This window comes from Pongo abelii, chromosome 10 (assembly GCF_028885655.2).
Source record: "Pongo abelii isolate AG06213 chromosome 10, NHGRI_mPonAbe1-v2.0_pri, whole genome shotgun sequence".
NCBI lineage: Eukaryota > Metazoa > Chordata > Mammalia > Primates > Hominidae > Pongo > Pongo abelii.
In genome coordinates this window covers 25,799,375-25,816,520 of record NC_071995.2, presented here as the reverse complement: position 1 = coordinate 25,816,520, position 17,146 = coordinate 25,799,375, and the positions used below count along the sequence as shown (strand labels likewise).

At 41.1% G+C, this 17,146-nt stretch overlaps 1 protein-coding gene across 7 annotated transcripts in view; it reads left to right on the top strand.

Moving 5' to 3' along the window:
* Positions 1-314: 314 nt before the first annotated feature.
* The window catches only part of SOX5 (SRY-box transcription factor 5), a 1,035,411-nt gene continuing 1,018,579 nt past the window's right edge, over positions 315-17,146 (top strand). For 5 of the 7 annotated variants that reach the window (XM_054526958.2, XM_054526959.2, XM_054526953.2 and 2 more), the window contains exon 1: positions 315-685. The gene's annotated coding sequence lies outside the window, so the exon portion shown is untranslated. The remainder of the gene's footprint in view (positions 686-17,146) is intronic. The other 2 variants (XM_054526954.2, XM_054526957.2) reach the window with 1 other exon arrangement.

Sequence of the window (17,146 nt, the reverse complement as noted above, 5' to 3'; positions counted from 1 at the left end):
CCTGCCATTTCATTTTTATCGCTCCTTTAAGTGGAGGGCAGATTAAAAAAAAAAAAAAATTCCTGCACGGTGTGGGTAATCGCCGCGTTATTTACAATCTAGTTACTCTGCAGCAGACGGGGAAGAAAACTCTGGGGCTCCTTCCCTTCGGATGGATAGAGAGGGCGGCCGGGCGGCGAGCTGCAGGAAGGAGGTCAGGGTGGGCTTGCGGGAGCTCGGGGGCGACCTGGAGGGAGCGGGAGCCCCCGGCGCCGCCCCCGCGCCCGCCCCCGCCCCCGCCGCACCCCCCGGGGCGGGCGCCGGGCCGCGGTGACCGCCGGCTGGTGCGCTGCCCTCGCCTCCCCCATTGTTCCTACTGTCTTTTTGCCTTTTGTTATTTGCACTCGCATTGTGTTGTTTGTCTCTGAAGCCGCCTCATGACCAGCAAAGGGATTTCACCTCGTCCTTGAGAGCAACACGGGGAGCGCGAGCGAGCGGGCGAGCGAGAGACAGGGGGAGAGAGAGGGACACGTGCGCGCACACACACACACACACCGGCACACACGCACACACACAGACACACACACACAGAGTGAAAAAGGCGAGCCACCAAAACCCATCTCCAGTCTCCTCCCGGGGGCCCCCAGCCCGCCTCTGTGCCACTTTGCATCCCACGCCGGAGGAGGCATTAACGAGACCGGGTAAGGTGCGTGAATCGCTGCGTTTTAACTTTGTTGTTCGTCCCGATGTTGTTGTGGGCAGACCTCCAAGGCGCAGAGCTCCCCTCTGCCGCTCGCCGGGCCCGCCACTCAGCACTCGTTCCCGGCTCCAGCTGGAGAGCCGCGGAGGAGGGAGGGGGCCGCCGCCGGAGTTTCCTCAAGTACAGAGGGAGGGGGACTGGGCTGGGGGTGACGGAGAGGTGGGAGGCGGCCCGAGGCGCGGAGTGGCCCTGTCATCCCCGGGGGCGGCTGGCCGGGGGACCCTGGAGCGCGGGCTTGGACCCCGACCCGGAGACGGGATAACTTTCTATTTTTGTTGGGAAGCCTGCGTACTGTTGCTGGTATTGTTTTGTAAGTGGTGGCGGTGGAGGTGGTTGATGCGAGAGGAGGGCAGGAGTGCGGGGAGAACCCTGGGCTGTGCTGGGCATCGCGGCCAATGTCCAAGGCCAGACCCTAAAAGTTGGACAAAGCCCCTTAACCCTTCTAGGATATCAGAGCGATCCCTGGCCCACCCCCTAACCTTAGTCACCCCCAACCCCCGACTCTTTCGTCTTTTTGTTTCGCTTTCTGCAATCCTTCTCCCTACCACTCCCCCTCCCTCCCGCCCGGAATTTCGGAAACAAGTCTCATCCTTCAGGATTCTAGGGATTTCAGAGACCGGAAGCTTTAATTTTAATTGCAACTACTTTTTTCCCCCTCCTCACTCAGTGTACCAAGTGAAGACCACTCACGTGTTGTGTCACTTTAAGCGCGGGTTTGGGAAATCTCGCTTGCACTTTGGGGCTACAGCAATAAGAAGCAATGAAAAGAGGTTATACGAGTTGAAATCAAATTGGATTTGGAAATGTTTGCGTTGGAGAGCAGCAGTTTGTTGAGTATTGATCGGATGCACACGAAGCACTGTTTACATATTTTAGTAGTCATTTTCCCTACACTTTGCAAAGCGACTATATTAATAAATAGATTGACCCTGGTGAATATCTGAAGACGTTGGTTTCTGTGACTAAATTCAGAATGTGATGAATGTGAATTCATTTTAATGTGTTCCCTTCTCAGCTAAAGCAGGTCAAGACGAGGAATACTGTGAATATGCAGAGCCCTACACTCGGTGCCAGGCAGTCCAGGCACTCTGGGTGGCAGTCAACTGTACTTTCTTACAAAAGTTTAGGGATTTGCTGGAACTCAGTTGAGATCCTCACATACCCAGATAGCCAAAGGACTTTGTCAAGAAAGGCATAAGGAGATGTCCCCAGGGACTGCCTTCTGGCTCAGCAGAGTTCTTTAGCCAAGGGCAGGACCAAGGGAAATCTGTGGGATTTGGGGCAGTAAGTATGGGAATCTGCAAAGGGACTGGACAGTGATTTGTTTCCTTGCTTTTCATAAATAATGGCCCCTAGTACCCTGAAAACACACACACAGACACAAACAGGCCAATGAAGTAGGCACATGTGAGATTTGTAGGCAATGGACATTTCCATCAGGAAAACCAGAGGAGAATTTTTGATCAGGATTACGGGAGTGAGGCTCGATGGCCAAGAGTGATTAGGTTAAGGGCCAGATGGCTTTAAAGTATACGGAAATGTTTTTCAAGTTTGACTTTTATAGCGTTTAAAAGGAGGACGATTCCTTAGAGCCTTTACAGAACTGCTAAATTTTGATCTGTCTAATTTTAAAGGAATTCAGCTGTATGAGAATTGCTGTTAGCTCAGATAGGGAAGGAATCTGGTTTCAAATGCAGATACATGGAACAAAGTTTCTAGGGGTGCTTCTTCCTGATTTAAATATAGCTCCCAGGCAGAAGCCTAGATAAATTCAGCCACAATGATTTAAAATCATAAGTACTTACAGTGGAAGTTCTTTTAGGCACTGTGCAAAGTTCTCCTGCAAATTATGCCATCAACTGTTTATTCCTCAGAACTATACAAGATAAAAATCATAAGCATCACTTAAAACTGATGCAATACAGCCTTAAATCCTTAAACTGCTAGGGATTGCTTTTGTTTGCCTAAAAGGTAGATCTTTCATCACATGAGTTGTTTAAAAACATTTAATTGTGGGGGTGGGAAGGGATGTGCATAATTATTTAGTTATTTGTGTTAATTACATAGTAGCATACTTGCTTGAAATTCTTTCTTTTTTCCCCCCTTTCTTTCCAGTGGTCTTTCTTCTAACAACCTTGTTCCTGAAGAATCAACAGTTTTTTGTTTGCTGTGGGTTAAAAAAAAATTCATTTTGTAGCCTTTTTGAATGGGTAGTATTGATCCAATCTGACACAGACTTGCAAGTGTAAACTCTTAATACAGGAAAAACTTCAATTCTTAATACGGAAAGCTTGTATTAGTTTTGTTGTTGAGCTTAAACAGTTCTGGTTGAATGGCATGTTGTATACAGAATTCAAAACTCCCAAACCTCTTTGGTAAATAACTAGGCATTTGAGGTCCAATGGCTAATTCAAATTAAGTTAGTTCTATACATGTAAGTGCACATCCTGTTTAGACTGACACGTGGTTTGGTAAAAGAAAAAAATGAATATACACTTAGAAAGATGCTATCCGTGGAGTATATAAATAGTAAATAGCAAAAGAGTGAAGTTTATACTCAGGTATGTTGGCATCTTTTTGGTTGTCCTCAGTGGGGGTGAGTTATGAGTGATAAGGAGAATTTAAATTTCTAAATTTTCCTTTTCCAGTTAAAGGAATGAGTTTAAATGCTTAAAGAATTTTTTTTTTTTACTTACAAAGCAAGTTTAAAATATGATATAATGCTTACAGTATGTACTGCCTTCTTGAAAAGCTCTGTTCTTTTTCTGAGTGATAAGTAATCATTGATTTGAGGGTATGTTCAGATTACATAAAAAAGTAAAACTTACAGGACAAAATTTATGTTTCCTAATCTCCTAAAATACACTGGATTTCAAATAACGGAGAGTTCTAATGTTGAATACTGTTTAGATTTCCAGCAGGTATAATTGTTGGATATAATTGATTGGCATAACCTGGATGATTCACCCAATATCCAATCAACTTCAGTGGTAGAGAATGCTATAATTAGAGTTTTGAGAGTAACCTGGAAACTTATTTGTCTAGGCCTGAAGTCAAATGCATTCCCTCACGCACTGGTCAAAAATTTTTAGTCTGAGAAATGAAGATTTATTTTAAAGGCGAAGAAAGTGCTTGGCTGTTTCAAATAAATTATATCCTGAACTTAGATTTGTAGATAGTTAATGAAATAAAAGTCCAATTTTGTTCCAAACATTGTTTTAAAACACCCATTTGTAAATTGTCTGCATTTGGTTTTCATATGTTAATGATTTGGGATCTGAAACTTATTTCAGAAAGGCATTTTGGTTTATCTTAAAAAACACCACACAAAACTGTCTAAACAACTCTGTAAATAAACTGTTCCAAATGCCTCAATTTGATGAATGAATTAAAGAATTATGGTTCTTAATCCAATTATGATCAGTCTGGTTATTCCATTTCCCATTTGGGGGAGCTTGGGGAGTTGGAATAGTAAATGATTCTCAAATGTGAGTGGGGTCTTTGTTGTTTACTTTGTGTGTGTGATGTAACGTAAATAATCACTCATACCTAATATTTATGAGAGGGATTTCTGATGTGGAGAAGTAATTTCATGATCTTAAATTAACCAAGAGTTCGTTTGCATGAAAAGTTGCCATTAATAAAAGAGTAAAGTGAAGTTTTTAAAAATATGAAGCGAAGATCTAACCTTTTGCTTAAATATAATGAATTTTGATATTTAAAAGGGGAGAAATAGAGTGCTTAGGGCTCAGTAGAAGGACAGATAATCAGGCACTTTTAGTTTGTTTTAGCCAGGCCATATGGGGACATTTCTGTAGGACTATTTAATACATGTTACCAAATTCAATTTCCTTGTCTTTAAAATTGAGTCAGGGTCAAAGGTAGGCTAACTATGAGTTAGGGGAATTTTGAGGTGGGGGGGTTGTTTCCTCCAAAGCCCTGCTCCTTTAGCTGCTTACATGGGACTTTTGAATGCTTTACCAGTGAGGACCCTGACCTTCAGGATGGGCCCTTGACAGTCCATTTTGCTTTGATGGGCCCTTCTGAATTCCTGCCTCGTTTGCCCCATTTAACCTCTGGCTCATAAGCTAATTATTTTAAAGTTGCTAATAGTTCATTATGGTTTAATTCTCAAACTAGATGATATTACTGTTATTTTTGCAGTTTATTATGATCGTCTAATTCCATAGAGACAAACTTGTGGCAATTACAGGTATCAAGGAAAGCTGCCAGGAGGAAATATTTATATGCCTGAGGACTTTTTCAGGACTAGTCAAATCATACCTTATAGGCAACTAATGATTTTACTTGCAATTAAGGATAACATTCAGTAGGGGCAGCATATTGATAAAATTAGGGAAAAATTGAATACATGTAAATAACCATTAAATAACCATCCTTCAAAATTGAGCCATAAAAATGTATCTTGGGGAGTACTAGTGATGGTGGCATTGAATTCTACAAGCATAAGTCCATTCATTTTCTATTTCTTAAAGTTCATTATAAGTAAAAACAAAACACCCCAAAACAAAGACCTGATTGTATCTCTGATGCTCAGCTACATGTCATTCAACTACTCTATGTTTTTGTGATATCCTATGTACATAGGGTAAAAATAATACCGTAGTCATAGGGATGAGCGGACTTCAGTTTGATACTCAGTTTGTATTCTCTGGTAGCTTAAGGCATTTTTTCTTACTTCAACACCAATTAAACTGTTGGAAGTGAGGGAATTCAGGAAGGAACCAGGAAAGGAGAAAGGCTATCTCATTTGAAGGTCTGTGATTCATCCAAAACTTTATTTAGAGATCTGAACTTACAGGGTTCTACCTTCTTTTTTTTCTTAACCTCTTTTTTTTTTTTTTTTTTTTTTTTTGAGATGGAGTCTTGCTCTGTCACCAGGCTGGAGTGCAGTGGCGCGATGTTGGCTCACTGCAACCTCCGCCTCCTGGGTTCAAGGGATTCTCGTGTCTCTGGAGTAGCTCTCAACCTCTGGAGTAGCTGGGATTGCAGGCATGCGCTGCCACACACAGCTAACTTTTGCATTTTTAGTAGAGATGGGGCTTCACCATGTTGGTCAGAGTGGTCTCGATCTCCTGACCTCGTGATCCTTCGCCTCAGCCTCCCAAAGTGCTGGGATTACAAGCGTGAGCCACCACACCCGGCCTTCTTAACCTCTTAAACTGCAAATTATGATGCCCTTTCTTATAGGGGTATTGTTTGGATTATGCTAGATGCTATGTGTGAAATGCCTAGCATAGTGTCTGTCATGAACTAGGTGCTCAATAAATGTTAGCTACACTCAGCTCTCTCTCCCAGTCGAGTCTAGGTTCTGATCATTAATAACGTTTGAAGTTTCATTTTGTACTTACTTTGAACTTATTTGAGTCTAAAAAGAAAAAATGTATCACTTTCTTGAGGCTGAGATCAACACTTTAAAATAGTGATTCAGTGAACGTCTGTATATGATCTCTGACAATGTGATTTTATTAAGATGCTGTATTTGGTGCAAGTGTGAATTCTATCTTTTATTCATATAAGTGCTCCTTCAGTAATTAACATTTTTACCCGACATAATAGGTAAGGATGAATAAAAACTTTAGGACCTAATTCTGTAGATTTCTCCTCTTGTTATCTTTTTGATTTCCTGTTAGCAAATATGAACTAGGGAAAATTTATTGAGATTTAATCCTTTGATAGTCATTCACCTCTGCATTATATTAAGTTATGGTACCTGTGGATAAACAGAAAGTCCGTGTGGAAAAAGAAATCCATCTGAGTTTTCAGTGTTTTGCTCTCTGGAGTCAACAGTCCTTCAAAGAGAAACCTGTAGGTTGGTTTGTTTATTTAAATTGGGTGCAAGGAGAAAGGCACCATAAACATACCATTGCCTGGTTTGAAGAGGTGATGTAAAGTAACATGGAGAAATTAGTTGTTATTTTCTCTTCCCAATGAAACAGAATTTGTCTATCAGTACAACTAAGCAAAGATAAAGGAAAGGCTTCTTAAAACAGCAAATAAATGTATTTTTTTGCGTTAATTGGGATTCCTGAAGAAGCAGATGCCAAGATGGGATTAGACATGTAAGAAGTTTATTAGGGGAGAGGGCCGGACAAGGCCAGGACAGCCTTTTGACTATGAGGCAAGTTTGACACTTATGCAAGGAGACGGGCAAGGGAAGGGGATTGAGTAGGAAGAAGCTTGACTATAGTGCAGCCCATGAAAGGTTTGGCTAGGCAAATAAGAGTCAGCCATTGGAAGAGTCATCTATCTTCAAAGAATGGCCTGTATCAGCATTCCTCACTGTCAGTCATTGGCTGGGAGCAGCTACAGGAAGCATGGCCTCCGTGCCTAAGTGGTGCTAGAGCTATAGGGGAAGCAGTTGGGGAAGTAAGTCAATTACACTCTCAAAACAGGAGATCTGAATGGTATAGCTGTGGTTTGGCAGTATAGCCCAGTTTAGTAGTACTTCACTTGCTTTGGACACTTGCTTTGGTCTCTCGCTCTCTTTTTCTGTCTCTCTGTCACACACACACACTCACACACATGAGACCTGGCAATTTCTTTGAGGTCTCTTCAAGTTTTGAGTTTCTTTGAGCTTTGTTTTCCTCAACTGCAAAATGAGTGTAATGGCAGTATCACCTCACTAATTGGGATTAAATTAGGTTATACGAGATCATCTCTAAGTCCATTGTACTGTTTGTGGCATGGAGGAAATGCCCAATGTATTTTACACTCTTTTCAATGTACTCACAAAATGCATCTGAAAGCTATAGATGAATTTTATCAGGTGATTGTAAATATATTTAAATAATGGATATTTCATATAATTGGAAGGCATTGTTTATGCAAGCAAACATCTTTAATGCTTATCATTTAAAAATAGCTTGGTTCATTTATCTTCCATTAATCCTTATTTTTTATCAGAGTATAAACTGTACACCAGCTATACCAACTGACCTCGACCATCTTCAGGTAATTTGCCCTAAAGCATGAGGCAGAACTCTCTTCATTTCCTTACCTCTCTAGGCTTTCTATTCAGTTGAGTAGCAACGCACTGGAAGTCTGCATTTTATCTTGAGCCTCAAACACCTTGCAAGTCTTTGCTCCCCTGTGTTACTGTTCCTAAACCAACTTGCAGCACCACAAAGCACTGAACTCAAGTGGCCCTCAGCGCGAGCTCCTGCTGTGATGAGTCACAGAGCCACCAGCACTTTGTTGCCTTAGATTTGATCACTGCCATGAGCAGTCCTTCGATTGTCAGCTAAGAGCCCCTTCAGGGAGTTGTCCCTTAATAGAAAGTCTCTTTTCTTCCCTTCTGTTGTAACTTTAAATTAAAAGAAACTGTAGAGGAGCTGGTGGCATTGCAGTAGTTCATTCTTCTACCCACTGGGAGAACAACATCTGAGAAAAGACGTTATTGGACTGAGAATTGAGTTGTTGCTATTTTTTTGGGCCAGAGTCGGGGGGAGGCGGTTGTGGTGGAGGATGAAGACCACGTCATTTAGACTCAGTCAGACTGGTAATCAGGATTGTGATTGAGAGCAATACTTTTGTGTATGCAAGGAAGCATTCTTTTTGGATACAAGAAGACGCCCACTTAGCCTGTGAGTTTCAGTAGGATTCCTGGGACCCCTAATATTTTGACCCAGATTTTTAGGTGGTTCTGTGTGTTGTACTGTGGGAAACTGGCACTGGGACAACTTTGGAATCCAAGGAGGGTGGGAGGCAGGAAAAGAGAGCTAATTTTTGACACATTCCTCAGACAAGGGACTCCTCTAGGGAATCTGTGCCCAGGATAAGGACTGCTTACTGTGAAGCTTTTGGCATAATTTTTTCCTGAAGAGTGAGCACGGGTTGCTTCAATGTCTCTACTTAAAAAGGCTGACAAACTTACATTTGTGAGAGGAAAAGAAAAAGATGTTCATACTTTTGACAGTGTGTTTCCTAGATGGCACCTCTCACTAAACTTCCGATTTAATCCTCCATTGTGGCAGGTTTATACCTTCCATAGTTGCTGGCTCATCCCCATTCTGGTTTAGGAACTATGGCAAAATCCGATGTCTGCCTAGGTGTACTGGGGTAATTCAGGACTACTAAGAGCTGACATTGTTTGTTGTGTACTATCAGGAGTAGACTGCGGTTTGCATGCACGTTCTTGTGATGCTTGGTATTCCTGTGCACCATTGGCATTCTTTCCTATGTGTCTGGCAGAATCAGTCTCATCAGTGTGCTCTTGCACTGGGAACTGCTTTTGAAGACATGCATACTATTTCTTATAATTCTGTCTTGAATTTTCTTACTTCACTCTCAGCCTCATCTCCACGTACCTTCTCTATTAACCGAATAGGAGTGTCTTTTCCACATCCAACCAGGAAATAAAGTGATAATTTTCATGCACATGAAACAAACAGATAGAGATCTGTCAGCACGTAAAGAAATTTCATACGTCCTCTATTTATTTTTAGAGACTTCCTGGGGCCACCCAGAAGCTCTTCTCTTCCTATCTCCTTTTACCTATCACTCCTTGCTGTGCTTTTCTCAACCTTTCTCTTACCACAAATTCTCTATTCTCATGGCACCACTGTCCACTCTACCTTGTGTTGGACTCACTGCATGAAATGAAAGGTTTTCGAAATACTCTGCTGCCTGATTTGAAGGGGGTAACCATAGGGTGACATAAAACATTTCCAATTAGAAGGTAAGCTCCCTGAGGGCATTGAATTGTAGTCCTAGCAGAATCACAATGCCTGAAACAGAGCAGCAACCGCATACATGATTGCTGAGTGAGCATAGTTTGCAAGATGAGTTTCATATTGAGTCAAGGCAGCCCTGCACGATGGGGAAGTAGGAAAACAAACAGCTCTTGAGTGTTTAGTGTGTTCCAGGAGGGGTGCTAGATGCTGTACATGGATAATCTCATTTAACCCTCCCAGCCCTCCTATCAGATGGATATTAGCACCTTTTCACAGATGAACAACAGACTGCAATGGTCAAGTGACTTGCCCATCTTCCTCAGCTCTAGTGAGCGGGACAGTCTTTGCCTGAATTTCAGTCTATTTGATTCTGCAGCTTTTATTCTCTTCCATCACAAGGTGTTGGTGTGGGATTCCTCTCTGTAAAATGGGAGCACTAACAATACCTGCCTATCATGAGACAGTTAGGAGGAAGAGATGAGAAATAGTTATTGAAAGCTATGTCTTTGCTGTAAAGTGATCTCTTTCTTGTTTTTTTATTTTTTCTTTTTTTTTTTTTTGAGACGAGTTCTCACTCTGTGACCCAGGCTGGAGTGCAGTGGCGCAATCATGGCTCACTACAGCCTCGACTGCCCGAGCTCCAGTGATCCTCCCACCTCGGCCTCCTGAGTAGCTGGGACCACAGGCATGCGCCAGCATGCCCAGCTAATATGCTTTAAATTTTATGTAGAGATGGAGTTTGTTTTAAATTTTGTGTAGAGATGGAGTTTGTTTTAAATTTTGTGTAGAGATGGCGTTTCATCATGTTGCCCAGGCTGGTCTTGAACTCCCAAGCTCAAGTGATCTGCCTGCCTTGGCCTCCCAAAGTGTTGGGATTACAGGCATGAGCCACTGTACCCAGCCTATAAAGTGATTTCTAAATGTTGCTTATTATCAAATATTCACTAATCCCTATATTCACCAAAAAATATTCATTGAACACACAGATGCATGTTGCTTATACTTAAGGGGAAGTATTTTATGACTTTAAGCAGAGATTCTGAATACATAAAAACTGACATCAAAGGAAATTACAGAACAGTGTTTCTCAAAGGTGATCATCCAGTCAGCCAGTTGAAAACCACTTGGGATATTTGTTAAAAATAGGGCTTTCTGGGTCTCATCCCAGACATATAGAATCTGAATCTCTGTGGGTGTAGCCCTGTAACCCTGCATTTTTAACAAGCATGACTGGTGATTCTTTTGCACATAAAAGTTTGAGAACCAGTGATAAAAAATTCATTGATCTAGTTTGGTAGTAAGTTATATATACATGGCATATGGAATTTAAGTAAGATGCTCACAGAATAGTGGTAGTGCCAAGATAAAGCACAACTGATTGTTGGACTGCTAGAAAGACTTTTTTTTTTTTTTTGATAATGTGATTTTAGGAGTTCTAAAATAAAATTTAAAGAGCCTTTAGTAATTGGAGTATATAAAACATTGGCATGCTTCAAGTCAAGAGTGAGGGGACCTGACATAAGGAATCTAGGGGTTGGGGAGTGGGGAAAGGGGCCCTGGGGCCAGTTATATGTATTCTAGCCTTGGAAATAACTTTTTAACAGGCCAGACTGAAGGAGACTAAGTAGACAGAAGACAAGAGGTTGATGTATGTATCCAGTCCTGTATCCCAAATAAGACAATGTCTGGGACATAGTGGGTGCCTAAAGATGTTTGTTTAATCAATGAATAAAAACACACAGAAGGAGAGAGCAGCATGTAGAAAACAGACTAGGAGAGTTTGATTATGATTACTATGGCTAGAGAAGGCGAGAAAGAGTAGGCTGAAAAGGAGTCCTGGTGAGATAAGACGAGGACAGGGTTTTAATTAGGCTAATATGGTCCTTACAGGAAAGTGCCTTTTATACAAACAAATAAACAATGAAAAACTCTAACCCAAGGTTTGTATGGGATCAAAACATGAGTCTTCTGTGTCTATTATCTTGGGATAACAGTTACTGCATGAGGATAGGGACCTTGTCTATTTGTTCTCCATGTGATCTGTTTTGTTCTCCGTATGATTGTAGCACTCAACAAATATTTATTGAACAAACCACAGAGCTTCCACGTGGACAGGGGAAAAAAGCATTTATGTTATACAAAAATATCTTGTAAAGAAAGAAGCTAAATCTTTACAAATGCTAGCCAATAGACTGGTGATCGTGAAAATAATAAATCTTCATAAAACTGTACATTCTTAGACAATCTATTTAACGTTCAGTGAGGTCTCCATCTGATTGTTTGTCTGTTACCAAGCAGTGCTTTATGGACAATTCCACTTTCGTTTTACTGTTATGGAAATCCACCAGCGTGTCCAGCACAGTGTCTTGCTAATATTAGCTATTTAATAAGTATTTGATGAATAATTCAATGAATGAATGAAGAGTATTGGCTTGGGGCTGGGGGTAGATGGGAACTTGAAAGCAGCCTGAGAAGAGAGTTGCCCTCATTCACTTAGAATTCCCAGAGTGACATGCGATCCAGAGATCTTTAAGCGGGCAGATTTCCCATACAGGTCAAGGCCTGGTTATTGGAATCTTGAGGGGAAGGATGTTTGCTAAGGTAATGACTGCAAAAGTGGGTTCAGCATTGTTGGAAGAGGCAACTACTCATTTGATCTGAAAAATATATTCAGGGGGAGGGAAGGTAAAAAGTAATTCTAAACCTAACCAGAGTTTTAGTAGAAAAATGGCTGTAATTCAAGCAGTGCAACGTTAACATCAATGCGTGTCTCACGGCTCAAGCCCCTCATACTTGTTTGGAAATAAAAGGAGATTGTGTAAAGAATTAGCAATACAAGGCATTTTTAAGTGCTTTATTGCAGAGGCCTGTGATACTCTGTGAAATCTATGCAGGCTCTTTCTTCCTGCTGTGCTTAATTTCAGAATCTGATGCTATTACCTATCCTTGGAGGAAAAAAAAATAATCATTCTCTGTTAACTCTTAAAAATCAAGTTTAACTTTGCACTTATTTTCAACATAATCTTTCCGATATTTCTTCGGAACAGAGAAGTGGTGTATTTAGCCATGGAAGTTAGTATCTAGGATTGCTTCTAGGGGGCAGGGTTAGAATAAGAGGGCAAGTTGGAAATAAATGTTGCAGGCAAAAGTTTAGAAATGGTTCAATCTGTTTGAAGGATGAGGTCTCTAAAAGGGTCATCAGAGATTGTGTTTGGCATGAGTCCAGAGCAGAAGCTAGAAAGGTAAATGGGTTATAAGGAAGATCCCGCAGAAGCCAGGACGGGAGTTAACAACATAGGTGGCTATCTTCTTACGACATGAAGACCTGTCCACCAAGAATCGTTTCCTCCCTGCTATACCATCATGGCGCCCCTGCTCCTGTCTCACCTGAAAGCACAGTTGACACTGATGTTGATTGATAAGTAATTGTTGCTAGACATTGTACTAAGCAGTTTATTTTTATTGAATTTTCCTAATAACTCTGACATAGGTACAGATGCTGTCCCATTATACAGCCAAGGAAACTGAGCTTGCTCGAAGTAGGATAGCTAGCGAGTGGCATAGCTGAAACTTGAACCCAGAGTGGACTGATTCTGAAGTCTGGGCTCTTGCTCATTGTAACATAGAAAAATATATTTTTAGTCCTGTTAAGTCATCCCTCAAAATGATGCTTGCATTTTCCCCTTTCTTCTATACTCACCCCTCTCACCCTGAATCATTGCAAGTTCCCCAAACTAGTATCTTTCCCTACAGTCTGCTCTATTTACCACTATCAGGCCAATCCTCCTGACATGCTATTAATATTTAGAAATATTTCTCAAACATTCAGAGTGACTGGGTACCACACATGGATGCAACTAAGATTCTTAAGTCTGGTTTCTAAGGGCCTCTTCAGTGTCTCCAACTCTATCTTTTCAGGCTCATGTTTGAGACCTTCCTTTCAAGAATAATTTGCTTGTGATCTGGTTCAAGCTGAACAGAGCTTTTCAGATGACTCCCAAACTATCTGCAACACATCAGCCCTATTAACTCTTCTCAGAATGCTTATACAGAAGCATGCCAGTGCATAAAAGCCACTTCTGACACCTGGCCCTGTCTGACTCATGGATTTCTTCTAGGATTGCTCTTTCTATCTGCTTTAAACCTCCTTGTCAGTTGACCTTCCTTGGCTCCCAATCTACTTTGCTCTGTATTTTTGCTTTCTCTTTTTGTTTTGTTTCTTCATTGATTCAGTAATCAATAAATATTTCTGGAGTGCCTACTATGAGCCAGACACCATGTTAACTGCTAGAGATTCAGTGGTGTGTGGAACAGGCACACACTTTGCACACAAAGAATTAAAGTCTATTAGGGAAGATCAACATTAATCAAATAATTATCCGCATTTATGATTGCAAATTGTGGAACTGTATTTCACAGAAGATTATATAGCATATGAGAGAAGTTTCTGATGTATTTGAGGGAGGAGCAGTTAGAGGATGCTTACATGAAGATGTCACATTTTAAAGATGGCTAATGAGGTAATGAGGACAGGAGAAAAAAATCTTTCAAGGTGGATGGAATAGCATGTGTAAGGTTTCCAAAGAGGGAGGGAAAAGAGTGTGTTCTTAGAATTAGAAGGGCAGCATGGCTGAAGCAGAGTGGAAGGGAAATAGATGGAGATGAGGTTGTAGAGAGAGATTGGGATCAGATCATTAAGCCTTCTCAGCTATATTACAGAGTTGAGTCTTCATAATAAGGGTGATGAAGAACCCATTGGGGTTTCTCAAGAGGACAATAAAATTTGTGCCTACAGCCTGTAGATCACATTTAAGAGAGGCAGGAATGAACGGATTTGGGTGAGCTAGAAAGGAGGTGAAATGATTCACACAAGAGAAACGTGGTGGCTTGGACTATAGCAGTAGTGTTAGCGAAGAAGGCAAGAGGAAGGATTTCAGAAACAAACATGCTGTTTCAGATGCTTTGTACCACCCTCCATCCCCATTCCACTAACCTGTTGGGACACTCCCTCTGGTCATCTCCCAGTGTTTCCATGTTTCACAGCTTTAAAAAATAGGTGCTTAAATCCATACTTCTAGTTCCTGGGGACTCTGCTGGTGGGGAGAAATTTGACACAGAACATGTAGTGCCTCATGTCTACATATACATACTTGCCTTCACCTCTTTATGTCTTCTTTTTATACAACGCTTCTCCCTCATACAGATATTCTAAAATCCTGCCCATCCCTTAATTTCCAAATTAAATTTTAGTCTTTCACAGCATTCTCACCAAATATACTAGCTGAATATCTCTCACTCTGATCTTATGACACTTATATCTGTATCTATCTTTATGGCTTTCAGCATCTATTGTAGCATATTGTAATCATGTTGTGAGCACGTCTTATCTCCTGAGAGATATTGTGAGTTTGTGTCAAGGGACATCGATGCTGTAGCTCAATATTAACACTGCTATTTTGGATTTTCCTTTCTAGCTGGGCTATTTACTTGAGCCCTCTGAGTCTGATTCTTCATCTGCAGAATGGGTATAATTATATTTACTTTATGAAGCCATTATGAGGAATTAATGATAGAATGAATGCAAGGTACTTAAAATAATCTCCGGCACATAATGAATCTCAGCATGCAATAACAGTTTATAGTTATAAACTTTATTCTTTGAAGTCAGAACCCTGTGTCTTATTACTACTTTTCTCTACTTGTAACTCAGTGAATATTTGTTGAATTCAGATTTGAATTTAAGTCTCATTTCTGCCAGGGGATACGAACACTGTATAAATAAATTTTGATACTTGTCTGTAAGAACTTCAAGTTGATAGGGGAGCTAGTAACAGAAACTGGTTATTTGTTATTGGGATAAGTATAGTGATAGAAAAATAACCCCAGATAGAGTATTTTGAGAGCACTGAAGAGAGGTTGGAGAAGGTTTTCTAAGATAACTTATGCCTGAGCTGAGTATTTTATTAATCAATTAGATACCTATTAAAATAATGTGTGCACATAATATAAAACCCAAGGCTATATAATAAAATAGCAATTTTGTCCTATTGACAACTATACCCACTCCATTTCTACTGCTTTCAATTCTGTGTTTCTAAGTAAAATGTTTATTCCTTGTTTTCCTTGTTTAAAAAAGTGTTAGATATCAGTTGACTTCTCACTATTTGGCTCTCTTATACTATACTCCTCCTACCCCTGCTTCCTAAAACCACACATTTTTTTTCTCCTGTTGTTCCAGTATAATTTCTTTTTTTGTTGTTAAATCAGTTTAGTAATACAGTTACTTTGACTATGTAAATGTTGTGTGTGTCTTCCTGAGCATATTATATACTGATTACTTTGACTTTTTAAATACAACTTATTTTGTTTCCTGGAGCTAATAATGGCCTATGTCTAAGCCTTCCAAAGTTTTACTGGAAGTACTCAGTGTTTACCGGAATTCCTGAGCCATGGTTTACTGGGTATGTGGCATATCCAGGGCAGGCCCTGGGGGAAGTCAACCCTACTGCAAGGACCATTTTATTACTGGTAGAATTTACAATTGTTGGATCTAGGTGATAAAAGGCTCACCAACTTTTTATCAGTTATATTTCTTAGATTTTCTGCCAACAGAGCACCCACTTATTCCCTGCCCTTAGACATTCTGCTCCCACCAACCTGTCCTTGCTAAGACTGTGAGTTCAGCTAAGCAAGGCAAGGGGTGGTGCTCTGAGATGGTGGTAGTGTGTTCCAAGAAGATGGGACAACCTGAGTGGAAAGGCATGGCAGTGAGAGATAGCATGTTGTATTCGTGGAATTATAGATAGTTTAGTGTAGGTAGAGCGTAGAGTACAGGGCAGGACTAGCCGAGATGAGGCTGTGTGGTGGGCAGGAGTCAGATCAAGGTGATCTTTTTATTACAGACTCATACTCACTAGATTCTGTCGTGTAGGCCATGGGGAAACTCATACTGTTAAGTAACATGGTCTGCTCTGCTTGTGAATGAATGACAGAGTAAGCAAAAAATGGAAAACTAGCTCCTGAAGTCAGCAGTTAAAATGCTGTCTTTGCATATTCAGTGATGTATTAATATTTTAGGGGTACTCCATCAGGCAAATTGTTAGAGCACACATCCCCAAGAATACACACACAAGCACAGAAACACACAGACATTCATAGTTTATGTACATGTGTTGCTACTTTAGTTAATATTCAGGGCCCAATAAACACTGAAAGCAAGGTCCAGGTTAAATGATGGTGCCTCTAACAGTCATGTCAGAGTTTCCCGGAGACCTACTCTGACATGTAGATTTGCATGCAGTGAGTTTCTGGGAGGATTCTCAGGGACACCACCTGTGAGGGGGTGAGGGAAAAGGACAGATAGGAGGAGATGTTGACTGTGATGCAGCTGAGGCTTCAGCTCGCCCATGGGGAGCTCTGGAACTGGATGGCTGTTCAGAGATGTTCTGAACGGAGACCCAGAACCAGGCCTTTATAACTGAACATCGGGGTGGGATGTGGGCCATCCCTGTGGAGGGGCGACAACTCTAAGCTAGGGCTATTCTTGGAAAGGGACTGAACTGGGAGCTTCCAGCAGCCGATACTCCTGGCAGCTGGGAGAGCAAGTACAGCTGGGCAGCACACCACAGCATCCACTACAAACAACATTTCTGATAACTTCTCTACTTTTTAGAATTCTCAGATTTTTCTTAAAATGCGGATGCCAAAGAAC